A 21,028-nucleotide genomic window follows, 5' to 3' on the forward strand; every position below is an offset into this window, starting at 1 on the left:
CAAGAACAATATTGAAAAACATTTGACTTTGTATGTAACAATGGGCAGTCAGAGTATATTTTATACTTTAAGCAAAATACACAAAATCCTAATAAAAATATTTAAGACTTATATGGGAAAATTCATCAAATAATGTTACATAATGTTTATTTACTCCAATATATGTATACATTCATGTATAAATACGATAAATAACTTTTTCATCTATAAATTGTTTTCTACTTGTATAGAAATACTAGTCAAGAAATGTGAGTGTAGAGGAATTTTTTAGTAATAATTATGGTATATTTGATGTACATCCAAACCCTCTATCAATATGACAATTCCAGATGTTCTAATATACTCTTCTCTGTGTCAGAAGATGGAGAAAAGTAAAATAAAACAGAATCACAGCCTTGTACATCTTTGCTATTATGTGTCAATCCTTAGAGAAGGAGAAACAAAACTCATTTTCTTTTTTCTTCCAAAGTCTTTATTTTTATTGTAGCGGTGATGCACAGAGGGGTTACAATTACATAAATCAGGTATTGAGTACATTTCTTTCTCTTTCTTTTAACACATTTTCTCCTTATTAAAAAATAATTCTATTAAAGAAAAGTCCCTATTTGTTCTCTTCAGAATATAGGATCGCATTTTAAAGAAAGTGGTCTCAAACTTCAACTACCCAGTGGTTCCGCCTTGTAAATATTACATTACACTTCATTGGTGACCGAATTATTTCAATTTGCCATGGTAGTCCTTTTTTTTCTGAAACTGTCTGTGGACCCATGTAGGTCAAGAGGAAGGAAAATTAAGGGTCATCCCAAGTTTATACCATATAGTGTTTTCATTTTCTATCTATCTAAGTACATACAGATTCCCTGATGGGCAGCCTTTTTCCCCCCTTGTCTGTTATTTTCAGAGAAAAAGACTACATATGACAGTTTCACAGTCTTACCAGCCTGAACACAGATGGTAGAGATTACAGCACGCTGGGTATTGACCTTTAGAAACTGTTTTTCTTCCCAAGGTTCTTCTCTTCTGACAGTTAGACTGGCTTATTATCAATTAATTTCATTACTAAAACTACTTTTGCCTTTTATAGTCCTTCTGATATTTCCCTAGACTTACTTAACAAAGTTTAGCTATGTTCTAAGCAATTCTCAGACCAAAGCATGACAAAGCCTTACCTCCCGTGACTTTGGCTGAAACCAAGATGACGTAGAAAACATAGACAGTGTCTCAAAGCTGACTTCCCTTTTTCAACAGGTACGTAAACGAATGAATTTCAACTGGTTGCCTGAGTGAGCAGTAAGTGGGACGTGGGAGAAAGAGGTCACGGACAGTAAGAAGGAGACCCACCATAACTCAGGAAACAAGGGGCATTTATGAGCTGGTTGTAAATCGTCAGTCTAAGGCCACGCAGTAAGCCTATGCTTTGATCATAAATAAGGAAGAAAACTTAAAACAAAATAAACCAAGGTGGCCAAATTAAAGGGAGGGCACAAGTTGTAACTGTTCACTGAACCAAACACACCGTGCCAGGTCTTAAATGTGAGGGTTATGATTAGAGAATTCAGAATAGAGATTAGAGTACAAATATTTTCCTTTATCACCAAGATAAAGTAATAACACTTTTAGCCTGGCAAACTCTCACAGGAACACATACACTAGGTTTTTACAATCTCCCAGTGGTAACAGTGGGTACTATTTTACATCATAAAAAGCAGAGATTTCGAGCAGAGATTTAGAATGAATCCCTTTGTCTTTATTGTCTTTATGGAGAAATTATTTGGTAGATTATTTTCTGATGGGAAGTGTAGACCAATTAAGTTTTCAAATCAAGAATCTGCTCCCTACTCTACTTCAAACAGTGATAAAATCACTATAATAATATCTTAGTATTATAAAGCATGTTGAAATACAACACTAAACCATCATCGGCATTGTTTTATTTTGTTCAGATAAATTAAAGCTCAGCTATTGATCTGAGATTTAAAAAATTACCATTTTAATATGCACTTAAAATTTGGTATAACTTTTAGAAGGCAGTACAGTTAGACTTTTGATCTCAAATGAGCAGGTGATAAAAGTGTCATGTAAGATTTGCTTATATTTTACAATTTCATTAAATGAGGATTAAGTTTTCAGAGAAAATATGAGGAAAAAACTAATTAAAATTGAGAGCCTCAATAAATTTACCTTAGCAGGCTCATATAACAGTTTGCTTGTGCAATAGTAATGTTGGTAGCAAAGTAAATCATTGTAGGAAGTCTTCAAACAAATAGAAGAAAGTACATTCTTGTAAAACAGAGAAATTACTGTGGCTTATCAGCCACCCAGGGAAGCAGAAGAAGAATGAGTTGGTTCCTTCCTTACATGGTAAGACCACATGTTTCTATGTTACAAAAGTGGAAACATTCTTCTTCTTTCCTTTGACAGTTTGCTCATAACCAATGAATCAGGTTCTAGCCTTTAAATGTTTTTAAACCAAACTAGGACTGAAAGCCAGTAGTTAAAGTACAAGATAAGATAGAGATAGGAGGTTCAGAATTTTAGGCTTGGAACAGGAATTTAGAAATCATAATGCTTTTTCAAATAGATTCACTTTAACAATGGATGTGACTCGTTCAGTCAAGGAGACAAAGCTTATTGATTGAATTTAAATTGGAGTTAGACTACACTGGTTTCCTGTTAGAAGTTTCTATTATAGGTAGTGTTGCTACCTGCTTAGCCCATCCTCTATCCTTTCTTCATTCTTTCATTCCTCTTTCTTTTCTTTCTATTTGCGGAAGATTTGAACTCAGGACCTTGTACTTGATGGATAGGTGATCTACCACTGAGCCACATCTCCAGCTTTGTTTTTGTGTCACTCATTTAACAAAACCAGGTCTCATTTCCTGCATGGGAATGTACTTGGACCACAGTCCACTTATTTTGGCTTTCTGAGAGAGTTAGGATGAAGGGTATGCACACCTTATCCAATAATGGGTTGAAGAGGGATTCTCTTGAACTTTTATGTCTAGGCTGCCCTTATACCATGAACTCAGCCTCCCAAACAATTAGAATATAGGCCTGACCCACCTGTACCAGGCTTAAAAAGAAAAAAAAATGAAAATTTTAAAAAAGGAAAGCCACCAACCAAGAAGAAACATGTAGCTGTTGGCTGTAGCTTTGTCTTGTTAAGGGAAGCTATCATGAGACAAGACCTATACATAAAAGAATGATCTGAGAGAACCACAGAGACAGTGAGTCAGTACCGTGACAAAAACCACAGATAAGGGCTGGGAAGGTGGCTCAGTGGTAGAGCGCTTGCCTTGCATGCATGAGGCCCTGGGTTTGATTCCTCAGCACCACATAAGCAAAAAGAAAAAAGACAGAAGTGGGGCTGTGGCTCAAGTGGTAGAGCGCTAGCCTTGAGCTGAAGAGCTGAGGGACAGCGCCCAGGCCCAGAGTTCAGGCCCCATGACCGGACCCCCCAAAAAAAATCACAGTAAAAAAAAATCTCTCTTACCCATTAGATGGTTTTCCCATTAGATAGAAGTCAATACCCCTTCTTTATTGTTCAAACATTTGGAGTTTTCCTTCCTGCCACTCAACTTTCTAATACATGCAAATTCTTTCCACTCATCACATTTCCTGGATGTGTGGGACTACTTCTTGAGAAAAAAGAGGACAAATCCTACTTGATAAGCTAGAAAAAATGTTAATAATTTGTTTTCCAATTAATCCCGTGAGACTATAATAATTGCTAAGGATTGTTCTTTCAAGGAATAAGATTTTTTTCTTTTCATTTATATTAACCAAGCTGCAATTTTGCTATAGATATGATAGCAATAAAATAAGAGTTTAAGCTGGGCATTGGTGGTTCACCCCTGTAATCCTAGCTACTCAGGAGACTGAGATCTGAGGGTCATGGTTCAAAGCCAGCATGGGAAGAAAAGTCCATGAGACTCATCTCTAATAAACCACTAGAAAACTGGAAGTGGTGTTATCGCTCAAGTGGTAGAGTACTCTCCTTGAGTTGAAGAGCGCAGGGACAGTGCCCAAGCCCAGAGTTCAAGCCCCATGACTGACAAAAAAAAAAAAAAAAGGATTTGGGTCATTGAATAAAGGCAAAAAGGCCAATAACTAAACATGAATACATCTAGAAGAATCTTGTCTTAGTGAAACATTCTACTCACCATGTCATGTAGGGATTACAAAAAAGATTCAGGAGTCAGAAATAGTAGGGTTCCATGGTACAGACAGGAAAATCCAAAAGCTTTTTCACAGTGTTTGTTGTAATTTACAGTATCTTTACTCTGGCCCATCCTGACCAACTTTCCTTACTGATTGCTCGCATGCTCATATCTATTGTTTTACTCCTGGCCTAGATCATTTGTTCTCAGCCTTAATTAACTATTGGTGCTACTTGGAGATGTATCAATTGAGGCCATGGCCATGGATGAGTTCGAGTGGGAGCTGGGGCAGGCATCAGTACTTTTTTAATGTTACCTGGTGATTGCAATGTACAAACGTTTGACTAACAGTAGCACAGACCTTCCAACATCTCCACTTTCAGAAATTCAGCACAGGAACATGGGAAGGTTCATGAGCAAAGTGGAGAGAGTGTCAGTCTGTGTCAAGTGGGAGTGGAAGATCTTGGCTGCTCCCTTCAGCATGTGCATTCTCATAGTGCAGAAGGTGAATATGTAGGCATTGCTCAGATAAAAACAGTTGCAGTGACACAGCCCGCTTAAATCGATTCTGGACCAGCATTCGCAGTAAAGCAACTTAAGCTCAGTGTCATTTAGCAACCAAACACTACCCTATATCCTTGGAGATTTCTCTGTGTTTCTGCTATCGTCCAGAGACCTAGAATGGAGGTCTGAAACAGCATATGGACATCTTAGCTATCTTCCTCAAAATCAACCATAACATCATTCTCACTTCATTCTTCATGACACATTTTTAAAAAAATCGGCAAACCAGCTACATCCCACATAAAGACACAGGTTGCCATGGTTAACAGCTTTCACTTCATCTCCAACTTCACATATTATCTCCACGTCCCAGATTCATCCTTGGATACATGTGCAAATATTAGATTGCTTGTTCTTATATTGTCAGGATTTTTTTGTCTGTTTTCAAAAATAAGAAGAAAAACAAAGATCCCAAGATGATTTGACCTTTACATTTTCACTTTGGAAATGTTTATTCCCGACCTAGGTTACTCTACCTCTTAGTTATTTTCCATAATAACTAATAAGTTCTGCATATTAAAATTCTAGACCATTCAACATTGCCATCATGTTGAAATACATCTCTATATGTCAATATAGTCAGCTGAGTAAACGATAAAGCATAATTGAATTTTTCAGCAATGACATTTTAATTAAGAAATGTTCTTAGGCTTTTAAGAGTTCAACATCTTTCTTTGTAAGAATTTGCCTTCTCAGAATAGGATGAAAAAATATTGAAATGACTTGCCATTGTTTGCCCTAGTTGTATGGTAAAATTTATCACTCGGGGCCATTGAATATGCATAATTTTTCTGGCCAATAGTAATTAGGCTAAAGTGAATTACCAGATATAAAAATAAAGGTCATGTAGTAAGATAATACTAGATTACTTTAGTTAAATTATTGTCTAACGTTAAATTGGTCGATATTTGAATAGCAGATGGGCCTGGTGTCAGCCATGGGTAAAAATGGCATTTATTTAAAATGAATGACCATGAAGGAGGAAAAAAACCAGAACATGTTATGAAGATAGAAAACTCTGGTATCATAAATGGATGCTATAGCTGCACTGAATATGCTTTTGGAGAAATTAAACATTTAGGTTCAACTGTCAGTCTTTATTTGTTATGGTTTCCATTTATGTTCTCCTTGGATTTCAAAGAAAGAAATCCATGAGTCTCTTACATACCTATTGGCTCCAGTGCCACTTTTTGTGATATCATGTTTTTCCTCACAGCTGTGAGTAGCTCCTAACATCTCAGCCTTTCTTTTTGCTCATGAATCAATTGGTACTCAAGGCAATATGGACAGATAGGGTCCATAAATCAACAGTTACTTATCAGTGACATATTCTGTACAATATCCACTGTTTGAAGTGGTAGAGATGTGAGATTTATAAGATATGTTCTCTTTCCCATGGAGCTTACAGTCTTGTTTAAAAAATCTTGTTGTAATAACACAAAAGACACAAGAAAATGAAAAAAAATACATATATATGGATGTCTTTTCTCAGTCTCCTCTACAAAAGCCTGAAAGCTATTTCTGCCTATGTAAATATCCTATTTTCATGAATACCTCTACTTATATTTTTACAGATTTTTCTAGTATAAAATCTTGTTTGGGGTTGTCATGGGAAATTGTCACTTCTTTTCCTGCTAGGGTCAGAGATTTTCTTTGTGACCTATGGGATTCTTTTTCTCTCTATCTTTTTTTGAACCCAAATAAAATCTCAGCATAGCCACTCCGATGCTTTCATCCTGTACTTTGACACCACCCATCCTCTGCCCAATGGATGGAGTGGTGGCATCCACTGATAGTTGTTGCCAATATTTAGCAATGCTGGGAGAGTGGTAGGGTAGTGAGTGACACTACTAGTTGAAGTGTGGGCTCCTTCAGACCTGTGACCTGGTTCTTTTCCATCAGGCTGATCTGTTATTGGGTCTTGTCAGTATTTCTCTCTGCCTTAGTTTACTTCCCACTCTTAAAGCCATTTCATTGGTTTTCTGCCGATTCTGTGAACTATCCAATATTATTCTATAAACTATTCAATATCAGTAATATCCTGGTTATGTTATCAAAATTAGTTGCTTGCCATGGTGGCTCCTGCTGGTAGAGACTGGACCTGGTAGTTGACAGCCACAATGTAAAATGCCAAGGAAATAGAAGAAATCTGTTATTGGTTGTCTGATCTGGAAATGCAACTGGTTATTCCAGATCAGGATGCACATAGCAGGTGGTAATAAAATAGTTATTTAAATTGTCTCTCTGGTTATATAGAATGAAATTTATTCTGAAGGCAAGTCTTTGGGGGAAAAATAGAAGAGTTTTTGCGCCCATGTGAAAATAAGAAGAAAAGGAATTTAAGGACTGATGTCTAGTGATTGTTTTAAATAACAATAACAAACTAATCACTTTTTGTATGGGTCTGGCTTGTTTTATTCTGATGTTTTTGAACATCATAAAAAATGAATACTAAGTACCCTGTCTCATGATCTATAAATAAAAGCTTCTCTTCCTAACAGGGACAACCAGACACATCTATGCACAAGTCATAACATAAATACTGGAAATCTAATGAAAGACCCAAGTGAAGTAAGTCACATTGAAAAGAAGCATGTTAGTTGTTTTTACCAATTCTTCAAGCCTAAAGTATATCTTCCATGAGTCTATCATTCTCCATGTGAATGCAAATTGCTATAGATCTCCAGTGCTACTGGAGATCCAGCTCTGAGCTCCTTAAGATAAATCAGTAGAGTTCCAGCCCAGAAGTAAACAGCTATCTCAAGTGTCTGTGGATCAAGAGTGTAACAGTGGTGAGCAATTTCCTCCTAAGGCTTCTGGATCAAATCCATGGCTATAATAATAGCCATATCATCTTGTTCTCGTTCTTCTATTGTCCTCATTTCATTGGCTATGAATATAATAAGAGAAACCAAACTGTTATTTTTTCTACTCTCACAAACCATAGCATAGGACAGTTCTGTGATTAAATGTGTGCCTTTTTCAGCCTACTAACAAACAATTAGGAGTTCTATAATTCAATTCAATTTAGACCCTATCTCCCTTACCATAGCATCAGATCCTATAGGCTCAGGACTGCCTCTAATTCAGATATTTCTGACTGGCTGATTACAAGTCATAGTTTCCATGACCCTGCTTCTCAAATCTGAAGACTTGTTAGAATGACTCATGTGACTCAGGATAACACTTTACTGGTTATTAAGATATTACAAAGTGGTGTAGATGAACAGCACAGGACAAAGTGTGAAAGTTCCTGAGTTTCTGTCTCTATGGGATGGGTATGCCCTCTTCTTATCTCATAGATACATTCACCAACCTGGAACAGGTTGCTTATATTTTATGAAGTTGAACCTATGGATAGTTATCATCTAAAACACTGGAATTCATGGATTTGTACACAATTAGAACTTGATTGGAACATGTAAATATACTACATGCAGTTTATCCCTCACCATGGCTCAGACAGGATAGGAAATAGCACAGTTTATAGAATAGAGCAGCGTGTGTAATCAGTTAAAGCAGTTCTGGACAATGGATTTATCCTCAATCATGTACTACCCATCAAAGGTGGCATCTATGCAATTACTAAAATATCTTGTTTCATCTGGGAAAGCAACTCGGGAGGTAGAGCAATCAATTAGTCAATTAAAATAAAAGGTCACCCGATTAAGGTCAGTTCAAAGGAGTTCTTAAGCTTATCCATTTTAGGAACACCCACTCCAATTAAAAAAAGAAAAGAAATGAAAAAGAAACAAAGTTAGTCCTAAGTATTCTTCAGGATGTCCCACACATTGCTTCTTTTTCGTGACCTTTTGATTTCCATGAGTGGTATGATGGCTCGTAACAGCACTTTAAAGGGAAATGAAGTATTGGGGGATGGCTCAATGTCAGAGTGCTTGCCACACACGTGTGAGGTCCTGAGTACAATCTCCAGCAGTACCAAAAGAATAAGAATAAATAATGAATAAATCAAGATAAACTCGTGGAAACTTCGTTCCTACAGGAGCTGAGGTTAACCAAGACACTGAATCTTCACAGAGAAGCCACAGACGCAGCTTAAGGCAGAAACACCCACGGAATGACCCATTAGCCTTCTACCCAGAGAACTGGGGGTTCTTCTAAGTTCCTACATCATTGCTCTTCTCTCTGTGTGTTAATTCTGCCAGTCTGCTCCAGGGCAAACCTCCCTCCTTGGTGTCTTTGTCAATCAATGTATTCAAGAAGAAAATAAAGTATTTCCATTTCACCGACCATCTGCAGAGTCTGCCTTTCAGAAAGTTGCAGAGAGACGATTTCTATGGTTGAATTCCCTCTGCGGTGAGTAAACTTCAGCTGAGTGAGTTCTAGCTCACCTCATCTAGGAGCCATAGTGTGTCAACCACTCGCAGAGCAAGTGCTGTGGTTGGAGAATCATTTTGTTTGTTATAGTACAGTCAGTCAGTTTACCCTATGACATTTGAAACTTTGAAGTCTATTTTCTATGTGATAAATCAGGCATAATTCAAGTAACCTTGCCCAAGCTTAGCTAGCAAAAGTGAGGATTTGGCATAAACAGTGAGACCTCCAGAGCTGAAGTTTTATGTTTGGTTATCTTTCAAATTGAAGAATAACATATGCAAATAAGGTGAATCCATTACTAGATTGCAGCTTGATAAACTCTTACAAACTGAATCCACATTTGGAAGTATTATTCAGAGAAATAGGACATTATCAGCACCCTGATGCTACCCTTTCTCTCCCCTTCTCAGACCTAGAAAGTGGTAGAAGTTATTCTCAGTACATACACCAGGCAAAGAATCACATTCAGCATACATAAATAATCCAAATTGATTAGTAATAATAACTTAAAAAGAAGGGTCATCAAATAGAGAAACAAAAGAATTAAATAGATCCTAAAACTAGTTAAAAAATCCATCCTGGTATCACCAATCACTATTCTGACATTTAACACGTAGATTGCCTTTGCCTAATTTGTGTTTTTTAAATACATAAAAGTACTCCATGTGTGCATTTTTTGTTTAACATTATATTTGAGAAATTAATTTATACTTTGCATGTAGGTGTATATTATTTGTTCTTACTGCTGTATGATTCTACCACGAGTCTATAAAAATTTCCTCATTTCTATATTTTTTTATTTGGTGGATATATAGTTTCTGCTTCAGAGTGGGTGTAATTGTGAGCACGTTTCTTCTGCATGTATACTTAGGAATATAATTGCATTATCCTTCCTGTAAGTCCACCTATATACTTAAGACAAATCCCTTATACTTCTATCAGTACCATCTGGGAGTTCTAATTGTTTCAAATCCTTGTTAGTATTTGACATTCAATGTATTCTCATTTTTGCTATTGTGGTGTAGATATAGGTACACCATATTGTGATTTCAATAGGTATTGTCCCTTTAATAGATATGAGTGTCATTTTATATATTTACTAGCCACTTACTGCCTTTGGAGTTTTAGGGTCTATTTAATTCTTTTGTTTCTCTATTTGATGACCTTTCTTTGTAAGTTATTATTGCTAATCAATTTGGATTATTTATGTATGCTGAATATGATTCTTTGCTTGGTATACATACTGAGAATAACTTCTACCACTTTCTAGATTCTAACTTTCCTTTCTTAATGGTTCCTTTGGAGGCTCACAAGACCTGAATTTCCAAATAAATTTGTCTTTCCTCTGTTTATCTTAATGTCCTTTTGTGTTCTGCCTAGGAAATCTCTGCCAATGCCAAGGTCATAAGAATATTCTTTGTTTTTGTTGAAGATCTTTGCTGCTTTTCTTTCATAGATCTGTAAGCCATCTAAAACCATGTTTCATATATGCTACGAAATGCAAGTCCAGGCATGCTTTTGAAGTTTATATGGATACCAAAATGATTGAGCATTGTTTATTGAAAAGAAAAAACCATCTTTCTTACTGTATTGTTATGTGGAGTTTGTAAATTAGTCAGTACTTTGATTTCCTGTTTCATTCTATGTCTTTACCCAGCATGCCTTTGCTGGCATCGGTATGGAACTGCCTTATTTTAGTCTGATCCCTCTGTCTCTTCCCAAACTTTATCATTTTAGATAGCCTTGATGATCCTAACTTTTAATTTCTATGTGTATATTAGAAAGCTTACCATTTTTATTAACTCGATAAATTTTGAAAGAATTATGATCTTTATACTGATAAGCTTTCTAATAGTTTTTAAGTCTTATAATTTTTTTCTCAGCAATATTTTTAATTTTCAATCTTTAATACCTGTTCATTTTTAGGGAGAATCTGCACATGACCAATGTGATTTCTACCAAAAGTATTCAAAAAACAAATAAGCGTGGAAATTTTGAGGGGAAATTTCTAGCTGAGACTAGGTCAGCTATATAGAGAGACCTTGTCTCAAGTTTAAAAATAAAAACAACAAGTATTTCTTTTTAAAGAAAAACCACAATAAAATAGTAAAAAATAAAATATCTACTGTTAAGTGCATTATTTAATGGAGCACACCCAAGTATTCTGTGAGTGCTTTCCACTTCCTACTCATGTTCCTTTCTCTCTTCACATACCCAGATTCGTCCGTATGTCCTAGATGGAGTGAGGAAAAGGAAGACAAAATCAGAGCTGTGATTCTTTCTCCACAGATGTATCTGTGAAATGCATAAATAAAAACCATCCCCACTGATTGATAACCCAGTAGCTGGTAGGACAACTTTCAAAACTTGTCAACACCCTGTAATGAAGAGATTTAAGTCAGCTTCTCCTCCCCAGATGTCAGTAACCTTCATTTATGGCATGGGAAAATGTCACAAAATGATTTTCTTTTATAATTTTTTAAATCAAATTTACCTCTCTTAATCCTGCTATAGTTACCCAGCATGCATTTAACATGATCATAAAAGTCTCCTTAAGTTTATCAAACATATATTAAACCGTTTTGGCTCGGTAGTGAACTAATCTGATCTCTTCCTCCCACTACTTGTTGGAAACCCTCAGGAAATTGAATTAGCAATTCCTGACTTTCTGTTTCACATTAACAAAGGCTACTGAATTGCTAGAATAGTCTCTTAACTAATCTACAATTTTCTTTCTCTTTAAAACCCAGATCAAAACACACCTTTGGCCATTTCTAACTAATGGCCCCCCTGCCCTCCACACACACACACATATAAACCTGTTAGGTCACTTGGTGTTCTCCAAATGTTGAAGCTTGTTTATGTGTTCCTTTTTAAGTGTATTTATGTCCTTTTCATATGTGTTGGTTTTCTTAATGCTCACTTGTAAATTAGAAACTTTTGAAAGTTCCCTTAACTTTTTCTAAATACCCTAAGGCTGTGTTTAATACACCAAAGCATTAACATGTGGAATAGCTCCCTCGTGGTTTTAAAAGTTAATGCAGTGTCATGAGAAACCTAATTTATTGTTAGGGAGTAGTTTAGACACAGAGGAAATGTACTATGTCAGAATTTTTCATGACCATAAATCAAAATCTTCAAGTGTCTTTAGCCTGCTGCTCTTTCAAATTGTGTAAATTATCTTTCTCCTCATATAGATCCTCCCCTAGAATTTTGGGTGGATCATTCTTTCTTCTAGTCCTGCTCATTAGATACCAATATGACCCTCCCTCCTCTGGTGTGACAATTAAAAGTGTGTCCAAACAACACTGGGGTCAGGAGTAACAATCAAGGAAGAAAAACTGAGAACTGCTGTGCACATTCTGCATTTCTATCTGACAAAACACTAATAAGGAATTTTCACAGTTAAATTCTCATAAAAGATCAATGTTATTGCCATCAATCAGGTCAATTTTCGTAGTACTTAGAAGTTACCTGCTAAAGCCCTTATGAGATCATTCAAGGACATCAATTTAAATAAGCCATATACTTACTAGTCTAATATCACTGATATGGTCAAAGCAGCAATTTCAGACTAACCCAAAATCTCTCTGGCATGCCTCTAATGCAGCTTAAATAGAGGCAGATGCTAGAAACTTGGCCGTGGACATGAAGGACTTGAGATAAAAGAGTTATCTATTCTTCCTGACTTCCCGGAATGCTCTTTGACCTCCACGAATGAAGACCTCTCATCCTATTGCCAAATGATGCTTCTCAGAAGAATTTTAATTTTAATCCCACTGGAACTATTTTTAAGTGCTAACTTCATCAAGAATTCCTGGAATGACTGCTGTCATTAATGTACTTACACCTTGTCCATATTTGGGTGTCTTCATTAAACATTGAGGCAGGGACATTGCTCACTTCTTGATATACTATTCTGAGTGCCTTCACTTGTTTCGAAGTTATTTGTGATATTTAAATATGGATGTAACTCCCTGTCTTTCTTTAAAAAGTGACTTGATTCAGCAAGTACTTGGGGGAACATTTCCTATGTAATATGGTAGCCCGCGCTGTTCCTCTGCTGTAAGAACTTAATAAAAAATAAGTCATGTTCTTTGTGCCATGGATTTCACTGTGGGCTTCAGAAATGAGAACATCTGAAAGATTAAATACCCAAAGGATTTCCTAAACTTTTCAGAAATGCCACATATCACAGAACAACTACCATGAATTTCAGTAGATTGGAGCAAAAATCCTAAAATATATCTTTATCCTAATCATTTGATTATAAACAGGTTATTGGCTTACTTGTCCAGTATTAAAGACATTTTTTCTCATTTTACCAATTCATCTTTCCTGATTTTTGTTTTCTGTATCGCTCCAACCTTTTTAAGACAGTAATTTACTCTGGATTGTGAAGAATACAAAGGTAATAGTATATCATTCTTTGTAGTGGAAAATTATAGAAGTTCAATCAAGAAAAGACTGAATATTGATACTAAGTGCTACTTTTTCAGAAGAAAAAAAAAGTGAAGAAGAGTGTAAATAATTCCAGAAATGTGAATTCACTTTCCAATGCTTTGCAGTGGTTATTATTTAATTCTGTTTCTTTACTTCTCTTTATCCTGTTTGGACAAATATGCTCATATAGCAATTGAAAAGGCTTAGAAAAATGTTCCATGTGGTACTTCTACCTAGCTATTGTGTACCATCCTAGTTTCCCTATCAACTCTGCTAGGAACTCACCATTCATCTGTACTCCAGTTCACCTTCAACCTCTTCATCCTTTTGCACTGAAACATGTCTCTACTCAGTTCCCAGTATTTCCTTTCTCAATAATTCTTTTCTCATTGTTCCAATTGGCCTGCTGAGTTTTATACAACTTATTTAGCAGGCCTATGCTTATATCATTGGTTGGTTGGCCTCCAATTCAATCTTACTTCTGAGGGTTTTGGACAACTCTTCCAGACTGAAATCAAGAGGCAGTGGAGAGCAGAGAGCTGGACTTGTTTTCATCCACTCCTTTCCCCTTAAGTGACTCCAAAGTTGATTCTGAGCCTCGGTAGACATGTTCTTTTTTTTTAACTCTCACTTTTATTGCAATTATACCTTTTATTGTCTTTAGTTGTACAAAGTGGTGACCATTCAACATGTTAGTATATGAATACAATACACCTTGGTCAGTAAACGGACATATTCTTGTAGTGAGTAGATATTCCTATCCTGCAACCCCTGCATAAGATAAGGAGAAGGAGATTTTGGAAGACAATGCAGAGAGAGAAGGAAATTCTGTTCATTATAATAGTACCATTGCCATCTGTCAAAGATCCGAATTCTTTCTTGTATTGTCTTTTTTTTTTAACTCTTGACCTATTCTAGTATCATCTTGTTCTACATATTTTTACCTACTGAACTAAGAGTCCAGTCAAACAACCAAATTATCCTTTCCAATTTGCCTGGGATGTTCCCTTAAGACTCCTGTTTTCCATGAAAGGCTGGGGAATCTTCTTTTAAGCATTCCTGGGGAGTATTATATGGCTTCCTCTTCCTGTTAGATCCATTTCTTCGCCCATTAGAGTAGGTAACCAGATGTGCCTGTCGTATGTGGATGGGGACAATTTGTAACCAAGAGAGGAAAAAAAAAGAAGAATAAAGCACAGAACACAGTTCCCCTATTAATTTGCACACATGCAGCTCTTGTCCAGATACCTTAAAAGTAATAGTTTCCCTTCCTGAAATCTCCAAGGCTATTGTGGTTGACCATGAGGTCAGGGCAAGGGCTAATTGCAAGTGCAGCTGTCATCAACCCACCCAGAGCTAGCTAAAGAGTCAAGTACAAAGGCCTACTGATTCTCAGAACATTCCTCTAAACACTCATCAGGGTCTCATAGCCCAGCAAACAGGAGATTAGTGATGGGTGAACCACAAACCTGCATAGGTATGATTTTCTTTCTTAAGTTTAAGACAATCTGAATGGTTACAGAGGACGAATTATCAAACCCTTTTAGGTATATTGGACATTATTATCAGTTACCAGAAAGCGAAGTCTAAACACAATATTTAGCACCACAAAATAGAAAGCAGTTTTGGGCCAAATCAAGAACTGAGCTTTGGTCATAGAGATAGCACAAAGGATTTCTATGATTTCAAACAGTCTACGGGTAATCTGTAGCTCTAATGTATCTGTACATATTTTTCATCTCTACGTAAGTAACACTACACTCTTGGTTTTAAGTAGGGAGACATAATGAATTTTAATAATTTTAATAATTAGTTATTAAAATTATAAACTTAACCCGGGTGCCGGTGGCTCATGTCTGTAATCCTAGCTACTCAGAAGACTGAGGTCTGAGAATTGAGGTTGAAAGCCATCCCGTTTATCTCCAATAAACTTAGAAAAATGTGGAAGTGGTGCTGTGACTCAATGGTAGAGCACTAGTTTTGAGCACAAAGAGGCTCAAGGACAGCACCCAGGTTCTGAGTTCAAGCCTTAGGACTGGCATATATGCATATATATATATATATATATATATATATATAAAACTAAAATATATGGAAAACCTTATAATATGATTATGGAGAGGAAGCAGAATACATGATACTTGTATGAAAATATTCACTAGACAGTTGAGGAAATATAAGAAAAAGACAAATAATTTGTATTTGAGGGTTTAGAAACAGTGAAATTTTATTGGAAGGATTTTCTTAAATATGACTGTGATAGCATGAGCTTTTTAAAAAATTATTGATGACTTTTAGAACTGTTGGAGTTTAAGTCTATCTCTTTCTGGTAAAGAAGATTCTGGGGAAATTGGTAGGTAAAATAGATTGAAAATATACTTTCGGTCTTCAACTCAATTCCAAATATATATAAAATAATCATACATTATAGAACAGCATTTATTAAAACGGCTCTGCAGTTGTATGTATTCAACTGCTGTTGGAGTGTGTTGTCTGTCACTGTTTTCAGAATAGGTAGTAATGTGTGTGTGTGTGTGTGTGTGTGTGTGTGTTTCCATGTTTGGTTCACTGTGAATAAGAAAATGCATGTTGGAAGGTCAGTAAAATCCCTTCAGTAATAAGAAATATAACCTTCGGAAAGAGCAGAACTCCCCTGGATGGTAGTCATCCATTTAGCATGCCTGGTCTGAGCATCGACCTATCAGGAAATTCCTATATTTTCATACAGACCACCTAGAGCTCTCAGACATAGTGTTTCCAGAGTGTAGAACTCCTCGCTCTCCATCTTATCCTAATGGTGTTAACAAATATCAACCTTCAGTTTATGCATGAATTAGAATCAGGCATCCATTCCTAGAGCACATGGCTTTAAGAGAATGCTATAATTAAGGCCAGATGGAAGAAAAAATCATAGAGAGTCTGCTATTATTACTAGTAAAATAATTTATATGAATATTTCCTATTCTTTTTCACCTGAAGAGTTCTTGCTCTGCTATCCTCAACTTGACTTTTGCTCTGAACACCTCGGATTGATGGCCTTCAGGTTCTTTGAGTGTTGAATATTTCACACATCTACCCTGGGCAAGGTCTATTGCTCTTCATGCTCTGCTTCTGGAGAAAGTATCTAACCTCATGATTGTGCCATGACCTCTATTCAAAAAGAGAAATGGTATTTCAACACCCACCACAGGGGAAAATATTGGGAAAGTAAGAAATCTATGAATGGCCAAGCCAGAATATGAACCAACATTCCAAGACTTTCCTACTGTCTCCATGCCTTGTGTTTTCATTCTTATTCTGGCTTCACCCTTCCTTCATTTCCAGTTCCTAAAATGTCTCACCTTCTGTATTATCTCCCAACCTTATTCTGTTAATATCCTTTACAATCTAATAAGGGTCTCTTTCTGTGTCCTCTCTGTCCAGGTGAGATGAATACAGGGATCACTAAGGAGGTAGATGAGCTGTGGTTTGGAGAGCTTGATGCTCAGTGAACTGATCACCCAGGGGCCTGAATAAAACACTGAGGTTTATAGCAGACCACTAAAATCTAGGCATGGTAACACACACCTGTAACTAACACTCAGCAAACTGAGAAAAGAGGATTGAGACATCAAGGCCAGCTTGGGCTACATGAAAGATCTTGTCAGCAGAAAATATCACTGAGGGGTCTCGCAGGCCACAAACATGTATTTCATGTACTAGAAAATGGCATTAGATATTCAGTCATTAGACAGTACTTGGATATCAGGAATCTTGGCAACAAGAACTCTCTTAGAAACGTTAGAGTGATAACTGGGACTTAACTTTTTGCACAGTATCATGTTTGAGCTGTTTTGTGCATGGACGTGTCTCTCCATATTTTTTAATCCAATATCACTTTTCTCATTTTTTTCTCTGAATTAATGCTTTTATCATTGTCCAACTCTTAAAAAAACACTATTTATTAAAAAAGAAATATCATGCCTGTAATCCTATCTTACTCAGGAAGCTGAGCTCTGAGGTCACACTTCAAAGCCAGCCCAGGCAGGAAAGTCTGTGAGACTCTTATCTCTAATTAACTACCAGAAAACCAAAAGTGCCACTGTGGCTCACTGCAGAGCTCAGGGACAGAAGCCAGGCTCAGAGTTCAAATCCCCCAATCGACAGGAAAAAAAAAGTAAACAGTATGTGCAGCACATCTGTCACTATTCTAGAGTTGAACTGTCTTCTCTGTCACCAGTTAAGGAGACAAAGTAGGACCCTGACTGCTATCAAAGGTCAAACACCTGTGCTGCTCTCTTTAGACACATAGCTTTTTGTGCAATGATTTCAATAATTTTTTAGACAGAATGAATAATGGCCTCATCTGTTTACCTTTCCTACTGCCTCTTGTCTTACACAATTCACACATCTTAGGAGGTCATTTCTCCTCAAAAAAAGCATTATATTGAACTAGAAATGAACTTTAAATATACCTTACCTTATGATGCTTTTTCAATGTGAAAATACTCAAAAAGAAGCATAACATTTTATTATCATTCCAACTTGGTAGATCTTAAAGCATTTCATGGAGAATTTAACTAATGGACAAATATATACAAGTATTATCCTATGTATAGTAAATGAACACAGCTCTTAAAGATATAGACTATATAAGCCATTAAAGCCCATGTTGTTTGGCATAAGTTAATGCAGAGTTATTTATGTAGTGGGATATTTGGTTAGCATTAAACATTTGTTTTATATATAATGACCTCAAAATGTCCAGAATGGAACCAGCTCTTCCAAACTATTTGCCATGATGTTATATTTACAAAAGTATATTGCTCAATCTTAAATATTTATAAAAGACTTTGGTTAGTGTTTATAACTTTCAGAACATTGAAATAAGGAGCATTTTAATAAACAAACTCATGTATGCAATTGGAAAACTCCTTAAACTCTAAAATGGCACATATATTTTCATTTGTAAAACATTCAATAGTTAGCCTGACACCCATTCAGGTCATGTCATTTCTTGAGTTTCAGCGTCTTTTTCTGAATAGCTCTTTACCATTCCTTGGGAGTTCAAGGACTATTCTGGCTTTATTGGTATAAAAGCTCAGGATGTGACAAGTTATAGTCATCTAGGGCTTCTATTGTGCTCCATGACTGGTAAAGAATGATGTAAATTATTTCAGTGCACTTCTGGAGATTTAATTGTTGTTTTCATGGATTACAGCTGTCACAGACCTGTATTTGTTGACTACGTTTTCCCTCACTGGTATTGTTAAGTATTTCTTCACAGATAACCAAAAGGGCTTGTATAAATATTATAATGGGCTGGTCTTACCTCAAACACATTTTTTTTTTAAAGATTTAACTGCATTTACCACAAGATCCAGCAATCTTGGGTATTTACCTTAGAGAAATGAAAATACTGTCCATATAGGACTATTATGGGAATGTTCATAACAGTTCTAATAATTGTTGAAAGTTTGGAAAATGAAACAAAGAAATGTTCTTCTACTTGTAAATGGATAAGCAAATTCGATTACATTCATAAAATAGAAATCTATTCAACAAAGCAGTGAATATAGATATGAGAATATGTATTCAACAAAGCAGTGAATATACATATATATGAATATATATTCAACATCTATGCCAACATAAAGAGGCCATTCTCAAAGACTGTGCATAATGTGAGCACTAGATCATGGTGATGCAGAGCAGATCAGCAGTACTTGTTGAGACTGGAGTGGCAGAAGTTTGGTTGCAAAGGGTTGGATCCAGGGAGATTTGGGGTCAAGGGACCTGTTCAAAATCTGGTTTATGATCCATGTTATAGATATGTTTCATACATGAGTAAATATCAGTATTATACTAAAATCAACTCATAACAAATTACATACTAACATCAAGTAATATCAGAATTATACAGCAAACTGTATATCAATTCAAACATGGAATTACATGAAGCAAATCATAAACAAGTAAGTAAACAATGATAATATACTATTAGTAGACTCTGGTTTACCATTAATCCTGAAATAATCTCTAAGTAGGAAAAATGTAATAATTAAGATCCCAGCTTTTGATTCAGTAATAAGACTCTTTTTTCTGCTACTTAACAGTTTTATAGTGCTGAAAGTCCTGAAAGGGGGTAGAGAATTTGTCCTTGTCTACCAAATATGAATGCTAACAGTATCTAACCTTTTAGAGGATAATATGTTGAGAGTGTAAATATGAAATCAAAGGACTCAACTAGCAATAGTCACCATAATTCGGATACTATTGTGGTGAAAATAGTTCTGTTTCTCTATTTGGTTTTGTTTTTTTAAATAAGAAAAATATGTTTATAGGCATGTTCCTAACACACACACACGTATGTGCGCGTATACACACACACACACACACACACACACACACACACACACATGCAGATATCCAACCACTACCCTCCCTATCATGCAGCATACTTGTGCTGCACTAGATGCTCAGCTTTCTAGAGAAATTTGTTCACTCTGCTAAGAAAAAATCAGTCTTTTGTCTTAACCATATTGCACATAGTTCTAAAATATTTTAGAAGTAAAATAATAATAATAATAATAAATGAGCTTGATGGCTTGATGGAACAGTTACTATTTAAAAGTATAACATTGTTGCTTCCCAAAGAGAAACATCAGGACCCTTGTCCTTGAATCCTCTTCCCTCTGCAATCCTTCTCTTAACATTCTCATCTAATCTGTCAGTTTGGGTGATTGCATCTAAGCAACACCTGACTCTTGATCTATATTTACCATCTTGGTTTCTCTCCTAAATTTCAAGATTGGATTTCTAACTCCTGTTGGACTTAGATTATCTGAATTGTGACCTCTGGGCCATTATCTAAAGCTAAGCTCATTCATTTTTTTTTCCTTACAAAGCTTTCTCCTTTTCTGACTTCCCAATTTTGTGAAAAGTACCACCAGTTTCTCTGGGAACACACCCCAGAATCATTGTACTACATTGTACTACAACTACTTCCTTCACCCAAGACCACAAAGCAAATCTTTGCTGTCAATTCCAATTAAAACTGTAGCAAGAATCTCTCCATAGGTCCCTTCATTTATGTAGCCTAAATATAAAAGCTACTATTTTAATCCTAAATACAGACTCTGTTTGATAAGCAAAGGAAGTCTTCAATAAATACCTCAAGAAAGAATTCAACACTTGGTCTAACCTAATTTTCATCTTGATTCTTCATGGTTTATCCAAAATGGCATTTTTATAATACTCACTTAATATGGTCTCAATTCTGTGCTTTTGTTAATATGGCTTGTTTTGTTACATACTTATTAAAATAATATTCCCTTTGTCTGGTATAGTTCTCTGCATGCCCCATATTTCTTCAATTCTGGCTTAAAAGCCTCACCATGTTCTTTCTGTCAGGAGTGATTTTAGCCTCTTTTGAGCTGACATAGCACATTTGTTATTACTCTTATGTAACGTATTACTTTCTGCCATTCATTAAGAGTATTTATGGTGCATTTTATATTCAGTGAGAGTAAAATATATGTCTA

The sequence above is a fragment of the Dipodomys merriami genome, unplaced genomic scaffold (genome assembly GCF_024711535.1).
Source record: "Dipodomys merriami isolate MVZ:Mamm:240054 unplaced genomic scaffold, mDipMer1.0.p SCAF_1, whole genome shotgun sequence".
NCBI lineage: Eukaryota > Metazoa > Chordata > Mammalia > Rodentia > Heteromyidae > Dipodomys > Dipodomys merriami.